This window comes from Serinus canaria, chromosome 19 (genome assembly GCF_022539315.1).
Source record: "Serinus canaria isolate serCan28SL12 chromosome 19, serCan2020, whole genome shotgun sequence".
Lineage (NCBI taxonomy): Eukaryota > Metazoa > Chordata > Aves > Passeriformes > Fringillidae > Serinus > Serinus canaria.
This window is the reverse complement of record NC_066332.1, coordinates 9,850,921-9,870,704: the sequence shown is the minus strand read 5'-3', so window position 1 is coordinate 9,870,704 and position 19,784 is coordinate 9,850,921. Positions and strand designations below refer to the sequence as shown.

The 19,784-nt window shown below is 51.4% G+C and overlaps 1 protein-coding gene across 2 annotated transcripts in view; it reads right to left on the bottom strand.

Moving 5' to 3' along the window:
- Positions 1-19,784, bottom strand: part of GALNT17 (polypeptide N-acetylgalactosaminyltransferase 17) — a 230,751-nt gene that overhangs the window by 152,368 nt on the left and 58,599 nt on the right. The window lies entirely within an intron of this gene.

Genomic DNA, 19,784 nt, shown 5'->3' with positions numbered 1-19,784 from the left:
CGTGGGGTGAGGGATGCTCTGCCACAGCCTGCAGCTCCACGAGGCTTCCTCCAGTGCACAGAGCAGCAAATATCCCTGCAAATGTGCAGGAAAACACTGGAGCTGTCCTGGAAAGGGAGGGGAAAAGGGCAGAGCAACACTTGAGCTCAAACATCACTGGGAAGGCCAGGGAGAAGCTGCAGGAAACAGTGGGAATGGTGAGGGCATGAGGTGGGGAGTGCTGGGCTTTGGATTGTTGGGTGGTTTGGGCATTTTCTTTTAAACATTTTTCATAGAAAAAGGGCTGATCTGGATGCTTTATCCTTCAGCCCTTGTGCAGGCAGAGGCACAGGTGTCACTGCTCCACTGGGGAACACTCAGACCCTGCAGGGAGGACTCACTGTGGGTCAGCAGTCCTGGGATAGCTGAGGCTGTCCATGGCTGCAGCCCCCACACCTCCCTCCTCACCTGCACCCTCCTGCACCCCCAGGAACAGCACCCTGCCCACCTGAGGGCTGCCTTTTCTGCAAGGGTGGGTGGGCACAAGGTGGGAAATCCCTGCTGCCTTCAGAACTTCAAAGACAGCCCTGAGGAAGAGCACAGAGAATCCAGCACCGACCCCAGGTCCCAGCAGGAGCTCCAGGGGCTCAGGGCGAGTCCCAGGCAATGCACCAAACCTCAGCTGAGACTCCTGACCCCCTCTGCCCACAGTTATCCCCCTCTGCCCTTGGCTGTGTGCCAGCCAAGGCCCTTGGAATTCAGATCCCAGGCCAAAATACTTCAAAATTCAGTGAGACCTTAGGGCCCCTTCCAGTGCCTAAAGAGGACCCACAGAAAGGCTGGAGAGGGATTTTTTTGCAAGGAAAAGCAGTGATAGGATAAGGGGGAATGGTTTTAAATTCAAAGACAGTCACATTGGAAGGAATTGTTCCCTGGCAGGGTGGGCAGGCCCTGGCACAGGGTGCCCAGAGCAGCTGGGGCTGCCCCTGGATCCCTGGCAGTGCCCAAGGCCAGGACTTGGAGCAGCCTGGGACGGTGGCAGTTGTCCCTTCCCGGGACAAGAAGGGCTTTAAGGTCCCTGCAACTCAAAGCACTCGGGATTCTGTGAATCTCAGGTTTTATTTCTAACACCCAGCTTGTGCTGGATCTGGCCAGCCCAAAGCAAGTCTTGTTCCACGAAGTTAAATGTTCAGGGGAGCACTCCCTACACTTGAAAACTTCTACATCTAAATGAAATACAAGGGCCAGACAACACATTCCAGTGTCAGTGATTAGCTACCCAGCTGAAGCCCAGCCCATCATTAGGTGTTGAATTTAGCCCACATTCCTCATTCCATCAGTCCCAAAGGCTGCCTCAGAAAGTTCTCCCTGCCCATGGAGCAGGTGCTCTCCAGCCACCTGCACATCTGCCCCAAGGCAGAGCTCCTGCCACACCTGCAGAACAGATGTGGGGAAGCCAAAAAGAGTCCACAACACTTCCCAGGAGGGGAAACCTCTCAAGGGCTGACCACCCTTGTTAAGGTGAGGGAAAAGGCTTCTCTGTGGTATTCACACGCCCTCTGAACAGAGAGAAGCTGTGAGACAAGCAGATAAGAAGGAAAACACAATTCTTATCTCACTTGCTGTGCCTGTGTTGTGCTAAAGTAGAATGCAATATGGAGATTGTTTGCCCAAAGTGAGGATGTTTTGTTCCCTTGGCCTATCAGGGCCAAATGTGTGTGTGTGTGGGACTGTCACAGGACAGTCACGAGAGAATCCGAGGTGAGTGCAGCTCTGTGCAGTTGTGAGCAAGAGTGAGTGCTTGGCAGATTCAGTGTAGATGAAATGTACATAGTGTAGTACAAGAAAGTAATTCATTAGCCTCCTAGTCATAGAGTCAAATGTAATATTCTCTCTCCCCTTCCTCGAAGTCACTTTTGATTAACAATACTTCTCCCAGCATGCCTTGCTTTGACATGCAGATTCCATGTGTCCCATTGGCCCTTCCCCCCTGCTCCACCCCTGTGCCCTCATCCCATTGGCCCTGGTGTTCTGTCCCACCCCCTGAGATCCCCATATAAACCCTGCTTCCCGCACCGCCACGGCTCCTGGTTCAGGATCCTTTTGGGGGAGAAGCTCAATAAAGGCTCCTCCACATGCAGACCCCTTGTTCTGCATCTCCTGGATCCCAGAAGAGCTGAAATCACCCAGGGTGAGCACAGACCTGCCTGTGCCCCTAAGGTGTCTTTTTCATGGTGTTTGTTCTTGAAGGTCACAGCACCCACCATGACACAGAGGCACTGGGCCAGTCTGTAACAAGTCCTGACAGGAGAAAACTGAGGGAGGGTGCAGGGGATCCCTCCCCATCACTGCTTGGTAGGGAAACACCCCCCTGCAGCACAGAGCACCTGCCAGCATCTGGAAATGAATCAGTGCAGGTTACACAATTATATTTTGCCCCGCTAAATCCTGCTCTCTCCAATTAAACCCAGGCTGGCACCTGCTTGGAGGATTTATATTGAAATGTCGTGGATCAGTAGTGGGAAGAAGGAGCCACCTCACAGTTTTGTCTCTCCTTTAGATCAATGAGGTATCAAAGAAGCATTTTATGTCCCATTAAATCATGCTCACAAAACTCTCCAAGCCTGAGGAGGCTGGAGAAAAACTCCCCATGTTCAGCACTGGGTTTAATTTAAGGACCTTGCTGAGGTCTCATTGACAAATGTTCTTGGTCTCCAACAGGGGGGAAACAGGGTTTGCTCTGTGTTGGTCCAAAGCTCAGGCATGAAGGAAGAGGTGTAGGAGGAGATCAGGGAAAGATTCTTCCCCCAGAGGGTGCTGGGCACTGCCCAGGCTGCCCAGGGAATGGGCACAGCCCCGAGGCTGCCAGAGCTCCAGGAGCTCCAGGGATGCCCAGGCTGGGATTGTTGGGGTGTCTGGGCAGGGCCAGGGCCTGGACTGATGATCCCTGGGGGTCCCTTCCAGCTCAGGACATTCCAGAACATCCTTTCTCACTTCACAACAGACTGAGGAGCTGAGGACTGACAGCAGCCCCTGCATAAAACAACTCCCAACATCCTCCCCAGCCCCTCCTGTGGGGACACGGGATGTGGGTGGGTGCAGAGGTGACACAACTCCTGCACTGTGACCACCACCACCCTTACTGGGTCCCAGATCTTTATTCTACATAAAGCCCAAGTCTGCAAACATGAGAACCTGCAAGCAAACCCACAAAACAAATGCATTCACAGAGAACATCTTTTCACCTGGTTTATGTAAGAAACCATCCCAAAACAAAGGAAGGCTGACAAGGGGAGCTGGGGAAAGAGGAAGCAGGGCTGAGTTTCTGCTGAACAGCTTGGCACACATCAGGCTGGATTAATCAGTCAGCCAAATTCAAAAGACAAAAAGCATAAACCCCAGCTCTGCTCCAACTCGTGTTTGCCTGCTGCAGAGCCTGCTTTGAATCCTCTGATCGTTTGTTTTCTGCTCAGCACACAGCTGTAAATCCACTCTTCAGAGCAGCCAGTGAGATTAGGATGTTTATTGTCTGTCTCAGTAACAGGAAAGGGGTATCCCAGCATTTACTGACTCATGATCCCTCAGCAGAAAAATCACCTGGAATCACAACAAACACTCCTAGAGCACAGAGAGGCCACAAAGTGGCAGCTAACATTTACAAACCACCTCTTGCTGCCCAGTGATTTAACAAGATGCACTCTATCACTCAATTAACACCTCTCACCTGGGGCACAAAGCCATTTCCATCAACCACCTGGAACTGCTCTGTCTGGCATCAGCCAAACCCCAACCGTTTCTACACCTTCCCTTCCCAATATAACCCATTGATCAACACCAATAAATGCAGCTTATGGGCAGCCTGGAGTGTGGGCTGTTCCCAGCCAACAGAGGCACTGCTTGGCTTCAAGGACTCTTCACTCCTTGGCCTTCAAATCAGGGATGGGGACTCCCCCACTGCCCTGACCCCCCTTTCAGTAAGAAATTTCCTCCATATCCAATCTAAACCTCCCCTGGCCCAGCCTGAGGCCCTTCCCTCTCCTCCTGTCCCTGTTCCCTGGGAGCAGAGCCACAGCAATAGTCCATCCCTCAGAGCCAGGACACAAAGGACATCCTGGGCAGTGCCCACGTTCCACACAGGCTGGAAGAGGAGCCACTCAGGGTGGGCAGGCCCTGCTCTGCTTTGGAAAATACACCCAGCAGAAGAGGTCAATGAAAAAACAGCAGGAAAAGAGCAGCCTGCTCTGTGCAGCCCCTGGAACACACAATCCCTTGGCCTGCCTGGTGCCTGGCACAGACAGGATGGCAGCACCCTGGGAGATCACTCTGGAGCACACAGGGCTGTGCTGTGCTCTTGGGAGCACACTCATGGCTGGGGCAGCAGTGGGACCTGCTCTGTGTGCTCAGGCAGGTCTGAGGAACAGAGTCTGCTCACACTCACTGATGACCTGAGTTCTATTTCATAACTGCAGCACCATCAGCTCTGATGCTGCACCATCCCTCATCTTCCCAGGGATGCCCCCAGGGCTGTTCAGGACACAAATGTCCCCCAGAGCTTGAAGGGGACATCTCTACCTGTCCTTCTGAAATGCCACCAGCAGCAACCACCATGGAGAGGGCTGAACCCCCTGGGGCACCCCTGTTAGGGTTCTGTGCCCCCAGGTCAGCAGAACACCCCTGTTAGGCTTCTGTGCCCCCAGGTCAGCAGAACACCCCTGTTAGGGTTCTGTGCCCCCAGGTCAGCAGAACACCCATGTTCAGGGTTCTGTGCCCCCAGGTCAGCAGAACACCCCTGTTAGGGTTCTGTGCCCCCAGGTCAGCAGAACACCCCTGTTAGGCTTCTGTGCCCCCAGGTCAGCAGAACACCCCTGTTAGGGTTCTGTGCCCCCAGGTCAGCAGAACACCCATGTTCAGGGGTCTGTGCTGCTCCCTCAGCCTCTGGAGTTATTCCTACAGCTCCTGATGGGGTCCTGCTGCACCCCTCTCCAGCTCTGTGGGATGAGCCATCACAGCAGCACACAGGGAGAGGCAGACACAGCAATCTGTGCCAGCTGGCACAAAATGGACCCAGATCACAGGATCACTGAGTGGGGTTTGGTTGGAAGGGACCTTAAAGATCATCTCAGCCCATGCAGATCCTGTGTGCCTGTGGGAGAATACAGGGCAGACAAAGAATCTGGTGGTTCTGATTATAAGCATCACACCTCTTTATAAAGTAGATCCTGATGATGGGTTCTCCAATATTTCCTCCTTTCCTCCATATCAGAGTGCCAGATCTCCCTCCCTCCTGCCCTCCCCAACCTTTATTTCTAATTCTGAGCACCCAGGAGCTCCCCAGTCTGGGTCCTGACTTATTAATGATTTCTCTTTTGGCCATCACACTGAATAAATCCTGCTAACATGCTTATCAGGAGCTTATCCCTTCCTGACATTTCAGTCTTGTAGCAGGCTCAAGGGTGTGAATATTTAAACAGGCAAATATTCTTTTGATCAGCAGAATAAATGAATTGTTACTTCCTGTCCTTAAAAACACTGTGGACATTATAGAAGGGCTCAGCTATGCTGGCACATCTTCCACAGGGCTGTGGAGCTGTTCCTATAAAACATGGCTCAGGAGCAGAGAGAGAGTTCCACTCACACATATTTAAATCCCTTTTTTACAATGAGCTGTGGAACTGCCACGTTAGAACCAAGGGTATGTGAGACACAGCTTGGTCAGAATTAGTGCACAGGAAATGAAATTCTCCCCCAGATTCCAGAGATTGCTATTCCAGAGCAGCAATTCCAGAGATTGCTGCTTCAGGAAAACATCAGCTTCAACTGAGACTCACCACTGCATCTCAGTGCTGAGGTTCCCAAATCTGAGAGCACTCCTCAGATGGGAAGTACCAGCAATCTTACCCCATTACAGAGACAGAGGTCAGGACTCCTGCCATGTGTGCTGCAGGAGCCCACAGTGTGTCCCTGTCACCTGGCATTTTCAGGACAGCACAAGGAATGACATCCACTGTGCCCAGTTCTTGCCCAGAGCCCCTGGCTCCTCATCAGTCCCAGCAGGACAAGGCAGAGCTGGCCCCAGCCTCTGCCCTGCATGACCAAGCTCCAGGGTCTCCTCATGGCCACATCTGGCCACATCTGGCCATCCACAGCACAGCTGGGGCCTCCCAGCTTGACAGGTCCTCAGGAGAAGGAGGCTGCTGTCCCCTTAACCAAGGCAGGAGGGATTTAAACACAGGATGTTGAGGTTATGATGCTCAGGGATGAAGGGGTCAGCCCAAGGGGACAGGGGGTCAGCAGGGCTCAGGAGTGAAGGCTGCAGGTCCTGCTGCCCGGCTGGTGGCCTTTCTCTCATCCCAGACAAGGTAGATTGGACAGGGAGGAAATTCAGGAGCATTTTTTTATCTGTTTGTTTTAAAACAGCTCCCTGCAAACAGAGCTGAACTCTGAATGATGTCCAAACAGACACAGAGTGAAGGAGCAGGCTTTGCAAGGGCTCTCTGCAGCATTTGACAGGATCACAGCAGAGGCAGCAGCACCCCGAGCTCCCCTGCCAGGAGGAGTCCAGACAAGGTCAGCTCAGAGTCCATCACCACGTGCTGAGCAGCCCCTGTGTTCCAGCAGGGCAGGGCAGGGCAGGGCAGGGCAGGGCAGGGCAGGCAGGAGCCCTGAGTGCTCCACAGGGACAGACAGGAACCCTGACAGGGACAGACAGGAGCCCTGACAGGGACAGACAGGAGCCCTGACTGTGCTCCAGAGGGACAGACAGGAGCCCTGAGTGTGCCCCACAGGGACAAGAGCAGGTCCTGGCCACTGGCAAGGGCTGGCTGCTCCCAGATGAAAGGCTCTAATGTCAGACTGCACATTGCCAGGGAAGTGTAAATTACCAGTAGGTTGTAAATTACCAGTGCATGTTCTGAGAGCCTCTGTTGGAGGCAGCTGCTGCTCTGTAGCTGCTCAGGTAGGCACAGTCCTGGACAAGGTAACTCACAGACATCTCATCTAAGGCAGAAGCCAGAGCTCCCTTCAAGGTCAATGAAGTGACACTGCCACTGCCAAAGGACAGTTCATTCCAGCCCTCCATCCCTGGTATATTTCTGTCAGGTAAAACACACTGAAGCTGTTCTTTGGGAAGGTGAAAACACCTTTTTCCTCCCCTGATCAGAGGCAGCCCCAGGCTGAAGGTTCAGACACACATCAGTGAGGGAAGGGGGCCCTTCATGTCCCAGCCAGCAACTCCAGGGTGACAGTGCCACCAGCAAACGTCCCAGCTGTGCTCAGGCAGGTACTGGCACTGCTGGAAACCTTCCCTCTCAAACTGAAAATGAAATCCTTGGTGCAGAGCCTGAGATAGGAGTGTTTTACTTGAATAGATCTCATGGGAACCCAGGAGTTTGACATCCTCAGGACAGACTTGGGGCAATGAAGAAGAAAAGTGGCCACAACTTGTGCTGCTTGGAACAAGGTGGAATGATGCCACTGCTGGAAGAGCTGGCATAAAAATGATGAACTCAAAAGGCACAATGGACTTTTAGAGACAGCTCTTCTTCTTTGTGATCACAGAGCCACGCTGCTGACAGCTTTATGGACTGGAAGATGAAGAGGTTTTTAAACCTTTCCCATTACGTACAGACATCACTGGATAAGTTTGTTTAACCTCTGCCAGAATTGGATCAGCCTCAGCAGAGGGGTGTCACTGAGCCCTGTCTGCCAAATTCCTGTATGGGGAGTGTCACATAGGGAGGGCTCTGCCACCCCAGCAAATGTCACACAGAGAGGGCTCTGCTATCCCAACATCCCAGGGCTGGCACCAGGGAGAGCTCTGCCACCCCAAAATTCCAGAACTAGCACCAGAGAGAGCTTTGCCATCCCCAAATTCAGACTAGCACCAGATTTCCCCAAATCCAGAACTAGCACCAGGGAGAGCTCTGCCACCCCAAAATTCCAGAACTAGCACCAGAGAGAGCTTTGCCATCCCAAAATTCCAGAACTAGCACCAGAGAGAGCTTTGCCATCCCAAAATTCCAGAACTAGCACCAGAGAGAGCTTTGCCATCCCAAAATTCCAGAACTAGCACCAGAGAGAGCTTTGCCATCCCAAAATTCCAGAACTAGCACCAGAGAGAGCTTTGCCATCCCAAAATTCCAGAACTAGCACCAGGGAGAGCTTTGCCATCCCAAAATTCCAGAACTAGCACCAGGGAGAGCTTTGCCACCCCAAAATTCCAGAACTAGCACCAGGGAGAGCTGTGCCATCCCAACATCCCAGGGCTGGCACCAGGGAGGGCTCTGCTATCCCAAAATCCCAGGGCTGGCACGACCAGAGCCCAGCCCAACCCAGGCTGCTCACCAGGGCACACTGACACACTGGTGAGACACTTGTACTGCTGTGGGTGGAAAAGAATAAAAATGAGTCCCAAGCACCATCAAAAGGGTGAAAACCAGCAGATGGGGCTGATTTAGATCTGCTTTTCCCCTCAGATTCCAGTGTCAGGTGCCAGTTAACTGAATGCAATGAACTGCCCATCAATACTGGTGCCCCTTCCAGCAGGGGACATTGAGGATGGAGAATTAACAAACCAAAGACCACACACAAGCCCTCATTCCAAAGTGCCAAGTTTCCCTTTATTCCACAGAGGAAGCTCCACACCAGCCCTGCTCTTCTGTGGAGAGATTTGCCCCCGTGTGGCTTTTCTGCTGTCACAGGTGACATCCACCTCTGCCAAACAAAATACACAACAGACAGAACTGGGGGACAAAGGTGACCAGCTCAGAGCCCCAGCACAAAAAGGCACCCAGTCTAACCCAGTGCAAAACTGCAACACCATGAAACACCTCACAGCAGGTAGGGAAGGATCCAACCCAGACAGCCAGTCAAACAAAAGCTGAGTCATCACAAGGTTAACAAAAAAAACACCACAAATAAAAATACTCCAACTTCTCCCTGTCCCCTCATAAAACCCCAAACCAAAACACAATCAGTTTTTAGGGACAGGCTGGAAATGCCCCACAAATGGGGTTTCACATCCTTTTTGTTGTGCCTGCCTTCTCCTGCAGAGATCCAAAGGACAGCAGCCACAGCTCCCTGCCACAGACACTTCAGGAACCTCCAGTGCCACTCCAGCCCAGAGACCAGGATTTGGGGCTGGAGATTTGTTTGCTGCCACACCAGAGATGCTGACAGGAGCATCTAAAGCCTGACACAGTGACAGAGCTGCTCTGTCACCCTGCCAGCAGCCCAGCCCTCAGAGGAGCCAGGTGTGGCATTGAGTGCACCCTGCCTGCCTGGGTGTGTCTTGGGGAGCACTGGCCATGGATGTGGCACTTGGGGACCTGGTGGTGGCCTTGGCTGTGCTGGGCTCGATGGTCCTGGACAGCTTCTCCAACCTAAATAATTCCATAACACACCTGACAAAACACAGCAAACTCATATCAAAACATGTGCAGAGATACACAAGGAACTTTAAAGGCTTAAATGTGATTTCTGATGAGCTAAAGTCCACGCCTTCCCAAGGTATCCTTGTCACCTACACACCCCAGGGGTTTGCATGCACACCTGAAAAGTGGGGAATTCTGGACTCTTCTTGTCTCTCATCCTCACCTTACCAAGGCCATTGGACTTTCACCTGCTTTTCACCAGCCCTAACACCAAAGCTCCCCCCCGCACAGCCAGACACATCCAGACACACCCAAGGCTTGGCTTTGCTGCCTGCAGCTTCTGAGGTTCCCTCTGGCCCACAGAAAACCCCCAGAACTCAGCAGCTGAAGGCCTGGGAGGTAAATCCTGATGCATCCATGGGGCCCTGAAGGGATTGAATGATTTCCCCATGGCTGGGCTGCAAAGCTCCATGGCTGAAGGACAGAATGGTGTAAATCCCACTGCAAGTTCTGCTGGGCCAGCACAGGCAGGTTCAAGCTCCCTGCATGCCTTAATCCACAGGCACTGCTCCCCAGCTCTTCCCTAACATTTGTGCTGCTTCCTGCCTGCAAACCTCAATGGCAGACAAGCATTGAGGTGACAGCAGCTCCACAAATGAAACCACTGGCACCAAACAAGCTGCATTTGTGCTGTCCTCTGAAATAAAGCTTCACCAGGAAATGAATTGATCTCCATTTGGCCTTTGTAAAGATTATGAGCAGGCTTTAAAGAAAGCAAATGCTCAGCCTGCTATTCATCCTGCCACTTCCTCATCATGCTCCATTCATTAATTGCTTATTCTACTTTGGATTTTGCTGATTCAGTGCACATGTCTGCTTGCAAAAGGGACTGCCAACATTAAATCTATTGTGTCTATCCTGTGATGTACATTTTTTGTGACCCAAGCATCTTAACACACCCAATGCTGTCTGGTACAGTTCACTGTTTACAGATCCAGGTTCTCAAACTATTTCTGACCACAAAGCCCTGAAACGCCCTCACATTTCCCCAGGAAACTCGATTTTAAAGCACCTACTTTATTTCCAGTAATTCTTCTTCTGAAATGTTCAGCTCTATTTTAGAATTAGAGCCTCAAAAATAGTCATTACAATTTAGGGACATACAGACATTTCTAAAGGCACATAACTTGGCAAGTCCTAAGAAGAAATCATCTGCAAAGTTATAAAAACAGAATGTAGAGAATGGGATTTACTCTGGTGAGAGGCTCTTGTAATAAAGTTATTAGGCTCAGACAGATCTAAGGGAGATAAAAGCCAGAGCAATTCTGAGTGTCACATCCACTTACCCAGCTCTGCCCATGCCCAGCTCTTTCACACACACACACACACACACACACACACACACACAATAAGTCATTGAGACCTCCTCGCTCTTGGATTTTCCTGCTGGAAAACTGCACAAATGGCTGCAAGACCAAGGCTGTCAAAGCAGCAGAGCTTGACTCCCCCTCTGCCTGGTCTGGCTGGGCATGAGCTGGTTTGGAACAGAAAAGCTCTGGGCAGTCCAGGGGAGCAGGCTGGTGGCACAAACAAACACACAAGCCCTGATTTCCTTGGAAACCGACTGGAGAGGAGTGGATCCAAAGCTTAAATTACTTCATTTATTCTCATAAGCACAGTTTAGGCACAAGTATTTATGATAACACAGGTATTTTTCAGCAGAGGAGTTCAGAGGAGCACAAAAGCAAGTTGTTAAATTACACTAATCCCATCCTCTGCCAAAGTGATCGTTTAATACTTCTGTTTACATTAGGAACTGTTTTATAGCACACTCCTGCCACAGAAGTCTTCCCTGAAGCACCATGTTCCCAACTTACAAGAACAGGTAATAACTTTGCAGTCAGGAAGGGAAAATTGACAATTAGTGGAATGTATGGCATTAAGAACCCCGAGGTGCAGTGCTATAAATCCATGGTCACAGTGTTTGCAGGTGACACTGAGCAGCACAGAGGAAATGAGAGACTCTCTAACAGACACTAAACAACTCCAGCTGCTTTCCCCAAAGCACTTTCTTCCCAACTGGGTTTAAAGAAGATACTGGGACTTCAAGCACCAAAAGCTTCTGTCACACTGCTGTCCCCACACAAGCTGCCAAAGTGTGTCCAGTGACCTCTGCTTCAAAAGGAAAATAAAAAATTGTCCTGTGTCCCCATCTAAATCCATGCAGCACGAATCCCTAAACTTTTCCACAGGGAGTCTGGCAGCTCCAGTTCTGGGGGGAGTCTGTGTGTCCAAGGAACCAGGCTGCTCCTGCAGGTCACAGGAACGGGCTTAAACAATACCCAACAAATGTAAAGCGCAGCTGGAAAAGTGTGCTTTTAGAGCCTTTACTTGGCCAGTTTTCAAGAAAAAGCATTGCTGGAAGTCAGGAGCAGCATGTCCAAACACACTGAGGAATAAAGATCAATACTGGTATTTATTCCACAGCCTGCTGCTTTGTGTTAGTGCTGGGGAAGCAATGGAGCAGCAAAGAGGCTTTTTCCTCTCTGCAAATCATCCCGAAGGCAGCAGAAGCTGCAGCCCCATCTCTGGAGGGCAGGAGGGGCACAGGGCACCAGCAGCCCCTGCACACACAGAGCAGCAGCAGCAGCAGCTCCTCAGAGCTCAGGGCCCTGAGGATGCAGGAGAAGTAAAAACCTGACTTTGTATGGAGCTGGGTTTGGAATGATCTTCAGAGCAGGGAGGGGACAGCCTGGGCAAAGCCTCGAGTGGCACCAGCAGGGTCTTGCTGGGCTGCAGCTCCTCCTGAGGGGCAGCTCTGATCCCTGCTCTGTGGGACAGGGACAGCACTCAGGGAGCAGCTGGAGCTTGGCCAGGGCAGGTTTATGTTGGATTTCAGGAAAGGTTCTTCCCCCAGAGGGTGCTGGGCACTGCCCAGGCTGCCCAGGGAATGGGCACAGCCCCGAGGCTGCCAGAGCTCCAGGAGCTCCAGGGATGCCCAGGCTGGGACTGTTGGGGTGTCAGGGCAGGGCCAGGGCTGGACTGAGTGATCCCTGGGGGTCCCTATCAGCTCAGGACATTCCAGAACATCCTTTCTCACTTCAGGACAGACTGAAGGAGCTGAGGAGCTGAGGACTGACAGCAGCCCCTGCATAAAACAACTCCCAACATCCTCCCCAGCCCCTCCTGCAGGGACATGGGATCTGGGTGGGTGCAGAGGTGACACAACTCCTGCCCAGGCTGCCCAGGGAATGGGCACAGCTCGAGGCTGCCAGAGCTCCAGAAGTGTTTGCACACTGCTCCCAGGGATGCCCAGGCTGGGACTGCTGGGGTGTCTGTGCAGGGCCAGGGCTGCTCTGGGTGATTTTGCTCCTCACTTCGAGACAGACCCTGATGGGCTGGAGCATGTCCAGGGAAGGGAATGGAGCTGGGAAGGGTCTGGAGCCCCAGGAGGGGCTGAGGGAGCTGGGAAGGGGCTCAGCCTGGAGAAAAGGAGGCTCAGGGGGGCCCTTGTGGCTCTGCACAACTCCTGCCTGCCAGGAGGGGACAGCCAGGGGGGTCGGGCTGTGCTCCAGGGAACAGGGACAGGAGGAGAGGGAACGGCCTCAGGCTGGGCCAGGGGAGGGGCAGGGGGGACATCAGGAGGAATTTCCCCATGGAAAGGGGGCTCAGGCACTGGCAGGGGCTGCCAGGGAGGTTTGGAGTGCCCACCCCTGGAGGTGCCCAAGGAAGGGCTGGAGGTGACACTCAGAGCTCTGGGCTGGGGACAAGGTGGGGATGGGGCACAGCTTGGACTGGATGGCCTTGGATGGATTTTCCAGCCTCAGAGATTCTCATTCTCCTGAGCTGGGTCCCTTCCAGCTCAGGAGGTTTCCATGACTGTTTGCAGCCTGGCAGATTAAAACTGCCTGGAGCCACACAGAGATGGGACAGACAGGGCAGGACAGAACAACACATGGACAGAAAATATCCAGCAATCCATCCCTGAACTGCAAATCTGCTCTGGCTTTGGTGAGCCCTGTTCTGAGGCACAGCTCCTGCATGCCAGAGCTGTGACACTGATACTCACCGCTTGATTTCTCTACTTGCTCTCCCAGAAAATTTTCAGGTGGCATCTTTCCAAGTACTGGAAAATATTACTTTTCCTTTTTTTATGGCTGAAGCTGTAAAAAGCCAAGGGCAGGAGTGTTTTTCATACAATGCTGGATCAACCCCACAACCATCTATTAGGAGACGAGGTGCACAACCAGTCCTGGCTTTCTCCTAGAGCTGTAAGGATCTTTTAATACCCTCCCACATTCAATTCAAAGGGAATTTCACATCTGAAAAAGTAATTCTTTTTGTTCTTCCACTGTCTTGATTCCTCTCTAGTTTTCCCTTTAGTTATCTGATGAAGAAAAAGCCCTACATCCTGCCTCTTCTCCTGGCTGTTGTTTGGGTGTAGGACTGAAAGCCATCAAAGCACTCTGCAGACTGTAGTAGCACATTGTGCATGCAAGAGAGAAGGAGCTCTTCTGACCTCCTTTGTTTGCAATAAGCAGCAATCACAACAAATAAACAGGCATGAAACTCTATTTCCCAGAAAATTTCACTCTCATAATTCAAGTAGTTTGTTTTCTCTTCTTAAATGTTGTCCTTCTCTGCAGACTCACTTCATCAAGCCTGGCTGAGCAGCCCAGGGCAGGACAGGAGTGACTGGCACATCACCACAAACGTGTGCTCAGGGATGTCCCAGATCCTCGAGAAGCCACCACTGAGCCCTCCCAGAGGCTGCTGCAATATCTGCACATCTCAGACACTTCCACCACAGCCAACACTGTCCTGTGGGCAGGGGGAAAGGCAGAAAGCACTTGGTTTTGTTACAGGGGAGGAAATGAGATGAGATGTATGGAGCAGTGACAGGGGCATCTCCTGCCCAAGCTGTGGCAGGTTTTGAGAAAATATCTCATTTCAGTGCCTTGGTCCCAGAGAAATCTGAGACAAGGGCACCTGCAAAGCCAGGGAGTTTAGTCACTCCCACAGTGGAAGAGATTTCTGTATTTTCACAGGAAAATAAGCATGATGGCCCATGGAACCTTCCCACCAGAGCCAAGCAGAGGGCACAGGCTGAGCCCCCTGGCACAAACCATGGGCAGTGTGGGCTCTGCAGGAGCATTTGGGATCCAGCACAAGAGATGGGAAGGCAGGAGTGGTCTCATGGGCAGGAGACTCAATTACAGCCTCCATGTGCATCCTCCTGGGCAGTCCTGACACGTCTCAGTCACACCCACATCCATCACTTTCCAAATATGCATTCTGTTGTGATTAAAAAGCCAAGATAGAATTCTTGGGCCCTGCAACATCCTGTCAGTCTGATGGAGGCTCTCCTGGGATGGGGAGAGACCCCAAGGGGAACAGGGCCTCCCTCCACCCCATGATGTGCTCCAGCACCCAGCAGGTACACACTGGGAGCCCACAGAGGCCACACACAAACCACTTGAAATAAAAACTGATCAGAACTTGATTTAGTTTCTTTAAGTTGAGCTGTCAAACAACAACCCAAAGTCTACCCAGAAGCCCAAGCTCTCCATCTTCTGCACTGAATCCCAAAGAAAGGCTCTCAGCTTGCTGCTGCATGAGGTCCCTGGTACTAAAGCAGCCAAAGCTGCTGAAAATCCCATGGCAGCAGCTCCGGAAATAAACGAGTGATTCAGGCCCTGAGAGCTGCAGGGGATGGCTCTGACTCAGCCCAAACACCACAGGGACAGTTCCACCAGGCAGAGACGTGGAAGCAGCAGCAGGTGATGGGGGGCACTGCCCAGGGCACCTCTCCACAGGGTCCCAGGGCAAACACTGACCAGGTGCTGTGAGAGCACAGCAGCACATCAGGTTCCCAACACCTCCAAACCTTTTCCATCAGAGGATCCCAGAAGGGTTTGGGTTGGGAGGGACCTCAAAGCCCATCCAGTGTCACCCCTGCTATGGCAGGAACACCTTTCCTTGTCCCAGGCTGCTCCAAGCCCTGTCCAGCCTGGCCTTGGGCACTGCCAGGGATCCAGGGACAGCCCCAGCTGCTCTGGATAACCTGCTCCTGTATCTCCCCACCCTCACAGGAAGGAATTCCTTCCCAAAATCCCATCTAACCCTGCCCTCTGGCCTTTTTAAGCCATTCTCCCTCATCCAATCACTACATCCCCTTGTCCAAAGTCCCTTTCCATGCACCTCCATGCACCTCCTGACCCATGTGTAGGACCCCAAGGCAGGCAGGAGAAGGGCTTGTGTCCCCAGGCTGGGAAGCCCTCAAAACCTGTGGAAAATCAAACTCTGGGAGTTGCTTATCTCTTACACCATCTTTGCTCTTCACTTTAATACCTCCAGGCTCCCCTCCCGAGAACAGCTGTCCAGAGATTTGCAGCAGCAGGAATGTGTCATCTGCACCCAATGATCCAATAGTCCTAACAATTGTGGGTATTATTTCTCTTAAATCTACCCCTTAATCCTATAATGCCATAAAATACCACTGAATCAGAGCTTAGCAGGATTCCAGAAAAGAACAGACTTTTAAAGAGATAATGAGAACTCCACATTTATGTTGGATAGGATTGAAAGGAGAGAATGGGGGAGGCAGAATGTACCAGATGGGCAGATTATTTCATAGTTTCCCTTAATATGATTTCTTCAACCTGAAGCATCTGGTAATTCCACTATCAGAGATTAGATACTGGATAAGATGGACAGGCAGGCTGATCTAACAAAGCAATTTTATTTTCTGGCTGCACATAGGAGAGGTTCCCATTAAATCCTGTATCACAGGATACAACAGAGATGCATAAAATGTTGTATCCAAGCAGGGAATGTTTGCAGGCCCTGGCATCCCATGTAAATATGCTTCACTTTCAATACAGAAAACAACACATCTCCAAAACCCCCATCCTCCCCAGGCAGGCAGCGAGTGCTGGGAATGGATAAACAATGAAACCCACACTGCAGCCTTGTCCTTCAGAGGCTTTTGCAGAAAATTGAGAAAATCTCTCCAGCTCATTTTTCTGAAGATTTGTGTAGAAGTCCTGCAGGCTGCAGGCAGCACCTTGGGTACTTCCAATCTGGAAGCTGAGATTGTTTTCCAGAACATGCAGGAATCTCATCTTAAAGCCAAAAAACCCAATCAAGCGTGATAGGCATGTGTTCCCAGTGCCCTTCTCATTATGGCACTGCTTGGCAGAAAGCTCTGGAATAACTCACCCCAAAACACCATCCTGCCTATTTTAGCCCAAGGAAGAGCTTTCCCAGCCATCCCAGCTGGAAGCTGTTGCTTGGTTCACTGGAAAATCTCGTGCACAGCCAGCACAGCCTTTCCTGCTCAGCAGAGGGCTGGGATCAGGGTCCAGGAGTGGCAGGCACAGCTCCTGTTTGGAGCCAGCCCCACATCCCAGAGCTCTGGCACCACTGCTCTGGCAGTCAGCCCAGGGCAGCCCCCATCCCTCAGTGGGGAGCAGCAGGGAAGAGTTCCCACCTCCCAGCCCAGGTGAGCAGCCCCAGCAGCAATGGGGAAAGGGGAAAGCAGAAAAGGGAACAGGGAAGGGGGGAGAGGAGAGGGGAAAAGGGAACAGAGAAGGGGAAAGAGGAGAGGGGAAAAGGGAACAGGAAAGGGAAAAGAGGATGAGGGAAGGGGAAGTAAAAAAGGGAAGGGGAAAGAAGGAAGAGGGGATGGGGAGGGGAAGAGAAGGGGAAAGAAGGAGAAAAGAGAAGGGATAAGGGAAGTGGGATAGGAAAGGGGAGAGGGGAAAAAGGAAAAGAGAAGGGGGAAAATGGAGAGGAGAAAGAGGAAGGAGGAAAGGGAAGGGATAAAGGAAGGGGAAAGAGAAAGAAGAAAGGGAAAGGGGAAGGAAATAGCTCAACTAAAGCAAAGATGATAATCCAAACTACCAGAAAGTGACACAACAAATCCCCAAATCAGGGCAAACAAGGTATTCTGCCATGGCTCCTGGTGCTGGGAAAGACCTCACCTTCTCCTGAACATCATCCTCACACCTCTGGGACCATTTTCCCTGGGAAACTCCCTCCTTTCTCTGCCTCTGGGCCGGACTGAGCTGTGAGCTGGACTGGCTCCTCCTCACCAACACCTCCTGAAATCCCATGGAGCAGGGATATCTGAGCCCCTGAACCCCCAGTGGTGCAGACCACGAGGTGCAGGGAGCCTGGAGAAACAAAAAAATGCACAAAATGTGCCAAACTTCCCCATAACTCTCCTTGCTCCACTTCCCTTTGGCCCCAGGCACATGAAAGGAGCGGGAAAAGGCCTCAGAGCTCTGATGCAGCTTTGCTCAGCACTCAGGGGAGGGACACTTGCCCACATGAATCTTTCCTTAAAAACAGGGAAAACTGAGAGGAAAGGCTGGGGAGTGCCAGCCTGTGCCAGGACCAGTGCCAGTCCATTGGCATTCCAGACACTCTGCAGCCTTTAGCTGAACCACACAGCTTCACTATTATATTTAAAACTACTACATGCTTTGTAATGCTTATCAGCTGGAGGGTTTTCAACAGTTTTTCCCCACTAATGCTGCAATTTCAAAGCCATTTAGGCTAATTTCCCTTGACTTGAATCTATTTTAATCAGAGACCAGGATACTTGACTTAAATGGTTTGTGTTCAACCCTTCATAAAATCAGCCATAAAACTTTATGCACTAAATAGCGAGGGAACCTTGAAGCCGGAGGTAGGAAGAAGTGAAACTTTCCAAATTCTCCAGCAAACTCCAGCCAAACACACAGACCAACTGTTCTCTGACAATATCAAGCCCATTGATCCCCAAAACAAAAAGAAAACCAATAAACAAAATGCACTCCTGAAGTTCTTACACAGATAAAAGGCACTGAGTTGAGCAGCTGCACTCGATACCCACAAATTCCCTCCCAGGTCTCAGCCCAGCTCCAAACTGAAGCATTCTGAATGCTGTGCCCCACTCTCCCATGGAATGATGGATAGTAAAACTGAGAAAAAACACAATGCAAGGCTGAAAATGTCAGAATTAATCCTTTTCTTTCCCCCAAATCTGAAGAGAAACATTCCTTCTCAAATTAATTCTCGCCAAGTAACGCTGGCTCTGCTGGAAGTCAGAGCTGGGGATGAGAAATGGAAATCAGCAGCTCAGCCTCAGGTAAGTGCTGGGGAAGGTCTCGCTCCAAGGACCCAGCATTGTGCTGGGATTTGCATTTCACAGAGGCAAAGGTGCAATTTGTACCTGCAATTCAGGCTGGCTGAGGAGCTGCAGCAGCACAATGCAGCCTGGGCTCCATTCCTTTGGAAACTCATCCAGGGATTTCTTTTGTCAGTGATTGACAGCCCTGGATGCTCCAAGTGGCTGCTCAGAATTCAGGCAGCACCCAGAGAGGTGAAGGAACAAGAGCTGTCCCTGCTGCCCCAGGCTGGACAGTCTGGAGCTCTGGGGACAGAGGAACAGGAGCTGTCCCTGCTGCCCCAGCCTGGACAGTCTGGAGCTCTGGGGACAGAGGAACAGGAGCTGTCCCTGCTGCCCCAGCCTGGACAGTCTGCCACCTCCTGACACACAGAGCTGCATCCCTGGCTGCACGGTTTTCAATGCTCTGCAGATGCCAGGCAACATCTTTGTCACTGCCCCAATGACACAGGCATTGAACACGGATCTTTCACAATCCAAACCTCTCTCAGCTCATTTTTTTATCAGGGATTTCACTCCAGGCCAGGACAAACTGACACTTTCCTATTCTGAGGAACACTCTGGCAGCCATATCTAAAATTAACCTTCACAAAGATAAACTTGCAGCGTGCCTTTCCTCATCCTCTCAACAAAATGATGTGTCACCTCTTCTAAAGCCTGTTCTCCTGTGCTGCTTGGCAGGTAAACATCACCAGCACCTCAAGAGCTCAATCAAAAAAGGAGAGGAAAGATATTGCCACTGTAGCAACTCCCTTTAAAGGCCCAGATCTCCAGTGGAAGATCCCAGAGTGTCCCTGGAGGATTCCTGTACTGGGAGGAGCCTGAGAGCAGCCCAAGGGCCCTGGAGATCCTGCAGGGACATAAAGGAAATGACAAGGAGGGAGGGAGGAAGAATTTCTGCACACTTTTCTGGGTATTAAACACCAAAACCTGAGTGAAAGCAGAGCTGAGCTTCTGATGGCATCACTTCCACCCAAAATCATGGACAGCTTTAGGAAAACAGAGACACTGGCAAGAAATTCACTTTTTTTCCCTCTCTCCAACTACCTTGAACCAAGGTGGGGCTTTGTGGAGATCAGTTTCTTCTCCCAGGTACCAACTCACAGGACAAGCAGAAACAGCCTCAAGTTGTGCCAGGGGAGGTTTAGGTTGGATGTTAGGAATTATTTCCTGAGAAAAAGAGTGGTCAGGCCCTGGCACAGCTGCCCAGGGCAGTGCATCCCCATCCCTGTAACAGCTCTGTTGATGTGGCACTTGAG